The sequence below is a fragment of the Panulirus ornatus genome, chromosome 38 (genome assembly GCF_036320965.1).
Source record: "Panulirus ornatus isolate Po-2019 chromosome 38, ASM3632096v1, whole genome shotgun sequence".
NCBI classification, from domain to species: Eukaryota; Metazoa; Arthropoda; class Malacostraca; order Decapoda; family Palinuridae; genus Panulirus; species Panulirus ornatus.
Window position 1 is genome coordinate 17,945,029 of NC_092261.1, and position 13,020 is coordinate 17,958,048.

Below are 13,020 nucleotides of genomic sequence, written 5' to 3' on the forward strand. Positions count from 1 at the left end.
GATAAATAAGATAACGAATGGTAGGTAACAACGGTGATGGGGGCAAATGTACTAAATGGCAACTGGCAATGATGAGGTGAAGAGGTTCTGGAGTGAGTACTCTGAAGGACTGTTGAATGTGTTTGATGATATGCTGGCAGATAGTTGTGATTGGATCGGGAGGAGTGCAAAGTGGTCAAGTCATGGCATGTAGTTTGGTGAAGAGAGGAGGTGGTGAAAGCTTTGTGTAAGACTGAATGTGGCAAGGCGGCTGGAGTGGAAGGTTTTACAGTTGATTTTCTTATAAAAGAGGGTTAATGTGTTGTTGGCTGATTAGTTAGGATTACCTGGGTATGTATGGAGGTACGTAAGGATTGGTGGAATGCCTATATAGTGGCAATGTATAAAGGCAAAGGGGAGAGTTCGAATTACAGAGGGATAAGTCTGTTGAGTGTAACTGGTAAGTTGCATTATTAAGAAGGTAATGTCCTGCACAAAGCATCAGTTCGGGGAGGAGCAATGTGGTGTCAGGAGTGGTAGAATATGCGTGGATCAGGTTTTTGCTTTGAAGAAAGTTTGTGGAAGATAGAGAATTAGAAGGATTGTATGTGAAATTCATGGATCTGGGGCATGTTTGAAGGTATAGTAAACCCAATGGAGTTCTGTACATTTGGGGGATGGCCTTTAGGTGAGATGGTACAAAAGAGGGTGAATGTGTTGGAAAAGAAATGTTTGAGGACAATATACGGTGCGGGGAGGGTTGGTCGAGTAAGAAATGATAGGTTAAGGGATTACTAAGAAGAGTATGGGTGAGAGAGCTGAAAAGGGTGTGATGAAATGGACTGCATGTATGGAGACAATGGTGAGGAGAGTTGACAAAGAGGAAACGTATGTCAGGAGACCGAAAGAGATAGAAAGTAAGAGAGAATAAGATTTTGAGTTGCTCGGGGCCTGAGCATGTAGGAGAATGAAAGGCGAGCGATGTGGTATACAGTGAACAACGTGCTGCGATGGACTGAACCAGGGAAAATTCAACATCAGAGGAAAATCACGGAAAGGTGTATGGAACCTAGTTGTGGATAGGGGGCTGTGGTTTCGGTGCATCATGTATGACTGCTAGAGAGTCGATGTGAATGAATGAGGCCATTTCTTCGTCTGCTCCTGGCGTTATCTTACTAACGCGAGCAACGACGAAGACGTGAGAATGCACCCTCGAAACTGCAGAAACCCTATAAAACGGGTCTCAGAGATCCGTAATAATGATATGCAGTGAACGTTCCACGTTATCTCTACGTCAGCATGAAGAGCCGCAGAACAACACGGGAGTAAAAAGAGGAAAAACCACTACAGTGTGACAATTAAAGCAACACAAGCACAACTTTTAAACAAGCGATACTCAAAACAAAGCAACACTACTTGGAGCTACGCTGATCACAATACAACGCCTTATGAAAATCCAGTAGATCCCCAATGCAAAGTACTACCAGCACTCTCGCAGCGCAGCAGCCTAACAGAGCAACATTCTAACAATATGCCAGTCCAGGAAGGTTTTAACGCACGGAAACACCACTCACAAAGACTAACAAACAATAAAGTAGCACGCTTAGGCAATGTCGGACGGATGTAACACCTGGTCAAAGCTCCCCACCAAATACATCCTTACAACAAAGCAAAAAGCTGTAGTTAAGCTTATACAGCACAGCAGCTAAGATGCAACTCAAAGGATTCAACTGCCACAGTACACTTGAACAAAGAAGCACTGGAACGAATCAAACAGAGAAACACCAATAAGTGAGGAACTTAAGAGCGAATCAACAAATACAGCACAACACTTCAAAAGAAGCACTCAAACGAATAAACTGTGGAAGTGCAACACTTCAACAAGGGAGGCACTGGAACAATTCAACTAACTCAGTGCAGCACCTTAATAAAGAAGCACTGGGCCGAATCAGCTAATACAGCGCAACACTTCAACAAGGAAGGCACTCGAACGAATCAACGAGTACATCGCAGCGCTTCAACAAGGGAGGCGCGCTCGAACGAATCAGTTAACACAGCGCAACACCTCAGCAAAGAAGCACTCAAACGATCCAAACTGTGAAAGTGCAACACCTCGACAAGAGAGGCACTCGAACGAATCCACTACCACAGCGCAACACTTCAACAAAGTACCGCCCTGGCAGAGCGACAAGCAACACCGCAACTCGGCGGGCGACTCACACCAAGTTTTGATTTAGAGACTTCGCAGCTGACGGCTCCGCTGGGGTGGGGTGGGGTGTGGGGGGGGATAAATGGGGGGTGTATGATATTGGTGTTGGGAGGGAGATGGGGGAGGGGGAGGGGGGGTCAGTGCCGCGCCAGGTGTGGTGGGGCGGTTGAGGCAGTGGGGTGCAGGGGAGACGGTTGGGTGTGTGGTATGTAAAACAAGGAGGGTGAACAGGAGGGTTGCTGGAGTATGTGTAGCAATATATATATATATATATATATATATATATATATATATATATATATATACACTACGTACTGCCAGACTCCGCCAGCACGTGCTTAAACCGTGAATGAAATGTCTACCTCGGCGAGGGTGTTGCACTGTCAATGGAGGAAGGAGACAGTCTAGTTGAGGAACTTCTCACTCCAAAGGCGTCCATCACATATCCCTGTAACGTAACCTTGTATCCGTAGGAGCCCATTAAATACTGACCCTGACGTTATATAACCAACGGATTAATTGCACCTCTCTCTCTCTCTCTCTCTCTCTCTCTCTCTCTCTCTCTCTCTCTCTCTCTCTCTCTCTCTCTCTCTCTCTCTCTCTCACACACACACACACACACACATGTAGGGGAAGGGAACTTCACGCATATGTTACATCTCGTTTTTCTCGTACTTGCCTTTGGAGTTTCCTACTGCAGCCTGCAGTTACTTCTCTAGATTGATCCATGTGTTCACTGGTGTCTTTCAGCTTCATTGGAATATGCTTATGTAAGGAAAGGAAATTTTAAAACTCCGCCTTTCTGGTATGGCAGAATCTGCCATGTACATCGCCCGTAATCGAATTCCCAACTCGAATGTAACTCTGTCTCCTGTTTCCTCGCCGCGTTAATACTCTTATTCTGGACGAACGAAGTTCCCTTTGCCACTCACCTCCCTTGCACTCACTCTTAGTTCAATCCCCACTTACGTCAATTCGCCACTTCCCGTCCGTCTACAGCGTGCTAGTGGCTATTGCTATTACAAACCTCTGCATGGACGTCATTTTGGTCGTAAATGTCTGCGAATTTTTGGAATTTGACTTTGGCTTTTTTTTTTTTATTGAATTACAGATTTTTTGTCAGTAAAAAGAATATTACAAGTCTCCCTGGAGATGTTGTGGGACTCTATACACAGAACTTCTACTCTGTTTTAGTACTCTGTTTTCAGCCTCTCTGTTGCTAACATCAAGTGGTGTTGTATAGGCTGGAAAACACGGATCATCTACTGCACGTGTGATGATCATTATCCTAGAATGGCGAAATCTACTTTAGCGTATCAACGTGGATACACATGAAGTCTCAAGCATACAGGGACGCAGAAAGAATAAGCCTCTGAAGACAGCATATCCCCAGATCACTTAGCAGCAAACAGCACCTGCAGTTCTTCGACCTTTCCTACGACAGTATAATCCTCTAAACACATTCTTACATCATACTAAGAATATCTGCAACTCCTCGACCTATCCCACAATGCTGTGTCGTGGTGATCAGACTAAACGGGCTAACCATTGTCTCTTAGAGGTCCAAACAAGCCCATCAAGATCGGCTGACCATCGTCTCTCATAGGTCCTAAATATGCCCATGAATACTTCCAAGATAGTCTTTCTCGGGTCATTTTTAGAGTTGGCTGGACCACTTTTCCTAGCCGACACCACTGCACCTTTAAGGCTGCATTGTTTTCCTTTAACTCATTTTCCAACGCTCCAGCCACCTGTCTCCCGTTTATTATTCTTTGTACCCCAGCCACTACCACCCAGCCTCGCCGAAGAAAAACTACATATATGTATGACAAGCAGCTTGCCTTTCATTCCCCCTTTGTCGAACTGTATTTCACGATCCAGTTCCTCTTAGTTAACTAGAGTAATTGTGTTCGCACTAAGCCTCTGTACTGTTCCAAGTCCATTCACCAAAGCTTGTATTAGGGGGATGTAGCGAGGGTATGTGGACGTGATTAACACAGCTGTGTCTATGGTGTATAGGATCACCTCAAGTCACTTCACCCTATAACTCTACATTTCATTACACTTCTCCCAACCAGTGGCTTCCATTTTCTGTGTAGTGATAATAAGGATAATAAAAATAATAATAATAATAATAATAATAATAATAATAATAATAATAATAATAATAATAATAATAAATGATAATATTAATAATAATAAACAGATGACTGAATCAAATGCAGTCAGAGGCCGAAAATGTACACAAAAATTACTCTCAAAAAAGACAGCTGGGATTGAAAAAGCGGGTGAATGTTAAACTGTTTTTACACAAACAATTGCTAGCTGTTTATGTTCACAAAGGCTGGGGTGGCATCACTCTTGTAATGACTGTCTATACGAGCTCGCATTGGGTTTGATTAAGCTGTGGTGCCAAATTGCAACGAAGGGACGAGAGAACGCGGTGGAGAGAAATGTACATAGAGTGTCTCCTTCCTAAACTTGTTTGATGTGGTCCAGGTGATATAGGTAGTGAGCGTCGGGAGGTCTAGACTGTTTATGGCTTTTCAACAGGTGGCATAAGGAGGACTGAGGATGATTTTGCACGCTTTCTTCCGCATCTTTCCTATTTGTATGTGTGATTACTATTTGTGTTGTGGATAGTACTTTTCACAATCGTGCTTCCTCGTCTTTTAACTTTGTATATATGCACCACGTCTCTACTCCAATGAATGTAGACACACACACACACACACACACACCAGTCTAGGCCAGGTACCCAATTCATCGACCAGCACGTAAGGTAGGATGAACAGCTGGATGGACGGTGGATCGGCTGCCGCGACCAGGATTCGAACCTATGTGAGTTTGATCCCAGGCTGGCCTGTGTTAGAACCTGGTCTGTAACGCTATCTGTGTGTGTGTGTGTGTGTGTGTGTGTGTGTGTGTGTGTGTGTGTGTGTGTGTGTGTTTTACATCACTAGGATAACGTAACTGGTCCGCGCCATTACACGCATTCTTCTGCGTTAACGTAGGATCCCTGCATTAACTTAGCCCCACATCTATCAGCGGTATGTGTGACCATGTGGACTCAGAACTCTCTCCCGCTCACCACCGAGTCTTTCAGGAAACTAAACAAAATTTCCCACGAGTGGATCATGTCGATTCCTGGAATATCTTTTTAATAGACCAGACTCTGTCCCCTGAGTGTGACCTTACTGCATCACGCTTAACTTCCTCAGTATCATCGTTCACCGGAGAATAGTTGGAATCGTAAAACTCAATAAACATGCGTCATGTGCTGTACCATGACAAGTGGCAACATTGCTGATCCAGTGAATCAGTGAATCACGATTACCTCCAAAGTACAGACTCGTCAAAGCAAAGAACTGTCTTATCAAAGAACGTTTACTCCAAATGAGTCAACATTTTCCTGCCACTGGAAGTAGCGCAGCTTTGGGTTTCAAGAACTTAAAAAAAGGTGCTGGTTAACACAAGGGCTCTTTCACAGAAATTGGTCCTGGGATGATATTAGTTAAATATCCGAATATCACAATACAGTTTTACCGGTAAAGTATATTCTTCCATCGGATCACACTCGACACATTTAGCATTTTCTGTTCCTTCAACCTGATTCATCAACGAAACTTTTTATTCTCGGAACATAATCCAACTATGACGATACGCCTCGCCTCCTAGATGTATTTCAAGGAGTGATTTGCTCAAACTAGTGGGGCACACTTGCCTCCAGGATAAATTCCAGCTAGTGGGGCACACTTGCCTCCTGGATATATTCCAGCTAGTGGGGCACACTTGCTCCCAGGATAAATTCCAGCTAGTGGGGCACACTTGCCTCCTGGATAAATTCCAGCTAGTGAGGCACACTTGCTCCCAGGATAAATTCCAACTAGTGGGGCACACTTGCCTCCTGGATAAATTCCAACTAGTGGGGCACACTTGCCTCCTGGATATATTCCAGCTAGTGGGGCACACTTGCTCCCAGGATAAATTCCAGCTATTAGGGCACACTTCCAATCAGTGGAGCACACTTGCCCCCTGGATATATTCCAAGTAGTGGAGCACACTTGCCCTTTGGATACATTCCAACTAGTGGGGCACACTTGCCTCCTGGATATATTCATATTCCAACCAGTGAGGCACATTTGCCCCCGGGATATATTCCATCCCTGGGCATATTTTGTCCCCGGAATAATCCCGATCATATAAACATTTTCCATTGCCAAAGCATTCATGACCGCTGGAACATGTTTGACTGCTACAACTTACTCAACCTGGGAGCATAATCGGTTTTGAGAGTATAATCTTTTAAGACCGTACTCGCTCACTGGAACACACAATCCTGGAATAAATAAACCAAAATGTATTCAGTCACCAGAATATACGTTGCCATCAACCATATTTGGCCTGTGTGAGCATATTTGGCCCAGGGCCGTTGTCAGGTTGAGGAGTGTGATAAATAATAAACTTCCACTCGCATATGTTCGACCTCGAAAGTCATTCGACTGTGTGAGTACGTTCGTCTCCGAGCCAAGATTTCGCCTCACCGCGTCTAGGTTTTATGTATACATTCAACCTTCCTTTGCCTTGTGCTCGTCTGGTCTTATCCTCTGTTCGCTTCAGCCAGCGAGGTATACGCCACTCAAGGCAACATATATCACATAAATCTATAAACATTTCGAGAGACCAAGCCGGCGAAGTGATCGAGTGTTGCTCTGCCCGGTTTCACCCCATGAAATATGGGCTCCTTCCCTGAAGTGGACTTTTATATACTTTGACGGTTCAACAAAGAGTGTGTGCCACGACGCTTACATCTGTGGTAACGATGGACATACACAAGCACATCAGTCTTTAGGTTTGCTGGGGTCCAGCCGGGCGTTATGTTCTTTGTGCTCGGTCTGGAGTTGCCAGAAGCTTTATTTCATCTACAAATGGCGATGCTCCTCATAGATCACTAGCCATAAATTGGATTTTATTGTCGACGGTTTGAACAGAAGCCCATCGTTCTCGTGGTTTCCAGGGGATTTCGCAAATACCCTAATAGCATTGTTGCTGATAGTCAGCGTGCGGTTTAGCGTATAGAAAATTTCAGATATTGTACGAACTGCTGGCATAAGATCTACAACGTCAACTGCATAACCAACTCTTAAAACCAAAGAACGTCAGTCAGAGGGCATCTATCACGTCTGACATTAAAAAGAAAAAATAGTTTCGAAATTTTTCAAGTATCGTGTTACAATAAGATTATATTCAAGCTTATACGAAGAAAAAAAAAACATGTGTGTTGTTTCTGGGTGGCTATGGATAGATCCCAGTAGCTTGAGGGCCGCTCGGTGGAACGATATGGGATCCAAGACACAACGCGACCATTACGATCCCGCTTCTGGGGTCCTGGACACGCTCGCTTGGCCACGGCTGGGCAGGACCGCCCCGTATCTCATGCCAACTGGAGAAGTTCCAGTTCCCTTTACTTGTGCGTGGAAGATCTGCTCCTCTCTGCTCCATAACTTTTCTCGTAACTTGTCTTCGCCACGTGTTCTGTCTTTTCTGGTAAATGATTAGTGATTTGCTGGACAAAATTTCGTGTGCACTTCTCTGTACCTAAGTAAATTGTTTTCCTTGTCTAGGATCCTGATGATTAGTTATAATCTATGGTACGTGGATGAGAGAGATAAAAGCCTTTTTCTGTTATGTTTTGAGCTAAAGTTATATCTTGTCTCTGTCGCATCTGTTTGATATCAGAGGAAAAAAAATAACAAGAAACATCAGATGCTTCAGCTTGCATATTGTGCTAGAAATGGACACCGTAAGAAGTGGCCCCTGTAGTCGGCAGTTCGCTTGGTGTGTTTGCTGAGAAATGTTATTTCGTTGGAGTGAAAGTCTTTGTTATTCTTTTTTTTTTTTTTTACGGGGGGGACCAACCTTTTGTGGTTTACTGGAGGCCAGTATGTTGTGTATTGTGGAGGGACCAGCGTGTTGTGGTTTAGAGAGGACCCACGTGTTGTAGCTTATGGGGGACCAGTGTTGTGGCTTTTTGGGGACCCATGTGTTTCGGAAGACCCACATGTTGTGGTTAATGAAGGACCGGTGTGTTGTAGTTTATGGGGAACGAAAGTGTTGCGGTCTCCGGATGACCAGTGTGTTGCAGTTTACGGGGGTTGTCAATACGCCAAGAACTGGTTTGCTGATGTTGCTATGTACTGAAACAGGTCTGCTAAAAAACAGGGACGTTACGCTATGGTTGACTGAGGCCTCTTTGTAGGCCATTCTGGTGAGACTCCTCGAGGCTGAGGGGAAAAGCCTTCTCCGGTTCACTGAGAATACTAAAGGGATCGCTAAATGTCTTGTTGGGGTCACTACAGACACTCCTCACGGCTCAAAATATTTCGAGCAGACTAACCAAGGTACAACCAAAAAAAGCCTTTCATAACAGAAGGTCAAGATGACACTTTCTGAAGTGAACTAATGAGACTATGGCCACCAAGTCAACCTGACAAGGTTGACTGAGGAAAGCAGGTCAAGCTCTCTTAAGAAATTGGACCAAAGACTTACAAAGTCTTACTACTAAGCTTCTCGTTCAATATTAAGGAATTTTCTTCTGTCAGAGTTAGGCAGCCTTCTCAGTGAGCACTGCAAGGCTGAGCGAAGACCCTCTCAAAGACCGGGAAGCTCCATTGATCTCCATCCATCACTAAAGTTAATGAGATTTTATGAAGTCTCTTGTCGCGGGATCCTGACGCTACTCGACGAGGTTAATGCTCGCGCTTATTCAGCGAACTCCTCCTGTGGCTTCTGTGGTGAAGTGGAAGGACACATCTCGCACCACAGTGGTTGGTTCAAGTGTAACTTCGTCTCCGATTGTACCAATAATCTTTAGAAACGTATTTAGTTTCATATGTCAAGCAGTAATTATATCTGGAAGGCTTAATTGAGCTATGGCAGTTCCAGGACTAAAACGTAGTAATGTCAATAATACCCAGGTATGAGAGCTCAAATGATTAACAGGAAAGGCAAAACGTTCGAAGGGATGTGAGAGAAAGACCGAAACGTGTAATTATATTCTTTCTAAATAGTAAAGCTGTAATGTGCCACAACAACCCAGCCTGGTCGTCCGCTTGCCCGGCTGAACCCCAAGTTAGTGCTACCCACGACAAAGTTACCGAGTCTTCTTTGTGCTTGTATTTACTGGGAGTTTGTGGTGGCAGCAGGGACGCGTGCCGGGACACTCGCTCTGTATTGCTTTCATCTTAAATGTAAATATTTTTTTCCTTTCTCGCGATCTCATGTTGGGAATATTCGTTCACATCGTGGCGTCACTGGCGTCATAATCTACGAATCACGTGAGACTGTGTTCGACTCCTGAATAGGTCGGCTGGATCACACTCAATCCACCAGGTTTATATATATATATATATATATATATATATATATATATATATATATATATATATATATATATATATATATATATATATAAGGTCCAGAGCGGAGTTTTGTTTGATGGTATAATAGTCTAGTGGATGCTGTATGGATGCGAGACGCGGGCCTTAGACGCAAATGCGAAGAAGAGGGTGGATGTGTTGGAGATGAAATGCATGAGGGCAAAATGTGGTGTGATAAGAAATGACAGGGTAAGAAAAGGGTATGATAGCAAGAGAGTATGTATGAGAGCCGAAATGGATGCCCTGATGTGGTCTAGACATATGGAGAGGACGAACAAGGACAGGATGACTAAAAGAGTATCTACGTTAGAGTGGAGGGAACACGGATAAGGAGGAAGCCAAGGAAGAGGCGGAAATATGAAGTGGAATATGCTTTAAACGTTAGAAACCATAACAAGCAGGAGGGTGTGAGACTTGCAAGGGATAGCACGAACTGGAGCAATTTTGACATTGGGCCATTGAGCCGAATCACGACATATGAAACCATCCTGGGAAACCAAGCATAGGTCCTAGGGGTCAGGTTGTGGAGAGGGGGCTCTGGTTTCGGTGCAATATACAAAACAACAAGAGAGCAGATGTGAGCGAATACGGCCATTCCTTTGTCTGTTCCTGGCGATACCTTACTAACGAGGGTTAGGAAAGAAAGAATACTACCCATGGATTCCTTAAATGTCGTCATAAAAGGCGAGTAAGGATGGCTGGAAATTTTCTCTTCCTGTATTACTTTCCAAAAGAAGGAACAGAACAAGGAACCAAGCGTCTAAGGCTCAGTCATCTGTTCTTAACGCTACCTCGCTTACGCTGAAAATGGCGAGCAAGTAATATATATATATATATATATATATATATATATATATATATATATATATATATATATATATGTTCTTTTTTTTTTTTTTGCTTTGTCGCTGTCTCCCGCGTTTGCGAGGTAGCGCAAGGAAACAGACGAAAGAAAGGCCCAACCCACCCACATACACATGCATATACATATACGTCCACACACGCAAATATACATACCTATACATCTCAACGTATACATATATATACACACACAGGCATATACATATAGACACATGTACATAGTTCATACTGTCTGCCTTTATTCATTCCCATCACCACCTCGCCACACATGAAATAACAACCCCCTCCCCCCTCATGTGTGCGAGGTAGCGATAGGAAAAGACAACAAAGGCCACATTCGTTCACACTCAGTCTCTAGCCGTCATGTAATAATGCACCGAAACCACAGCTCCCTTTCCACATCCAGGCCCCACACAACTTTCCATGGTTTACCCAGACGCTTCACATGCCCTGGTTCAATCCATTGACAGCACGTCGACCCCGGTATACCACATCGTTCCAATTCACTCTATTCCTTGCACGCCTTTCACCCTCCTGCATGTTCAGGCCCCGATCACTCAAAATCTTTTTCACTCCATCTTTCCACCTCCAATTTGGTCTCCCACTTCTCGTTCCCTCCACCTCTGACACATATATCCTTTTGGTCAATCTCTCCTCACACATTCTTTCCATGTGACCAAACCATTTCAAAACACCCCCTTCTGCTCTCTCAACCACACTCTTTTTATTACCACACATCTCTCTTACCCTATTATTACTTACTCGATCAAACCACCTCACACCACATATTGTCCTCAAACATCTCATTTCCAGCACATCCACCCTCCTCCGCACAACTCTATCCATAGCCCACGCCTCGCAACCATACAACATTGTTGGAACCACTATTCCTTCAAACATATCAATTTTTGCTTTCCGAGATAATGTTCTCGACTTCCACACATTCTTCAAGGCTCCCAGAATTTTCTCCCCCTCCCTCATTCTATGATTTACTTCCGCTCCGCTTCCGTGGTTCCATCCGCTGCCAAATCCACTCCCAGATATCTAAAACACTTCACTTCCTCCAGTTTTTCTCCATTCTAACTTACCTCCCAATTGACTTGACCCTCAACCCTACTGTACCTAAAAACATTGCTCTTATTCACATTTACTCTTAACTTTCTTCTTTCACACACTTTACCAAACTCAGTCACCAGCTTCTGCAGTTTCTCACATGAATCAGCCACCAACGCTGTATCATCAGCGAACAACAACTGACTCACTTCCCAAGCTCTCTCATCCACAACAGACTGCATACTTGCCCCTTTTTCCAAAACTCTCGCATTCACCTCCCGAACAACCCCATCCATAAACAAATTAAACAACCATGGAGACATCACACACCCCTGCCGCAAACCTAGATTCACTGAGAACCAATCACTTTCCTCTCTTCCTACACGTACACATGCCATACATCCTCGATAAAAACTTTTCACTGCTTCTAAAAACTTGCCTCCCACACCATATATCCTTAATACCTTCCACAGAGCATCTCTATCAATTCCATCATATGCCTTCTTCAGATCCATAAATGCTACATACAAATCCATTTGCTTTTCTAAGTATTTCTCACATACATTCTTCAAAGCAAACACCTGATCCACACATCCTCTACCATTTCTGTAACCACACGGCTCTTCCCCAATCTGATGCTATGTACATGCCTTCACCCTCTCAGTCAATACCCTCCCATATAATTTCCCAGGAATACTCAACAAACTTATACCAGTGTAATTTGAGCACTCACCTTTGTCCCCTTTGCCTTTGTATATATATATATATATATATATATATATATATATATATATATATATATATATATATATATATATATATATTCCTATGAGTACACGGGGAAAATGAAACACGATACTTTCCCAAGTGCACTTTCGTGTAATAATCACATCATCAGGGGAGACACAAGAGAGAAATATAACAATCAGTTGATATACAACGAAGAGGCGTAGCTAGGACGCCATTTGGTAAACATGGCGTCCTAGCTATATATATATATATATATATATATATATATATATATGTCTGTGTGTGTGTCTGTGTGTGTGTGTGTGTGTGTGTGTGTGTGTGTGTGTGTGAACTTAGACCGGCATTTATCTATAAATACACAAATCCTCAACCATTCTTGGTGGAGCTGATGCACATAACATACAGACACACACTTGGTAACAAACACATAGGCAGACACGAAACGTGCAATGCACCCCGGCACACAAATACTATGGGAAAGTATATACAACGTTGAATATTTACGAAATTGCAGCGTTTTCCCGGTATGGAGAATTTCCGAACTCTGTTTCATTTCTGCTTGAAATTCTAAATTCACAGTGGTTGTTGGTGGCTGGTGTGTGTGTGTGTTTAGGGAAGCAATTAGAGCTTAACTGCCGGTCAGGGAACGATGGGCTGAAGAGCAGGTTATTTTATTAGAGATATTGGTTTCCTCGGCGGATGATCTGGAATATGAGTTTTGTATCTGGC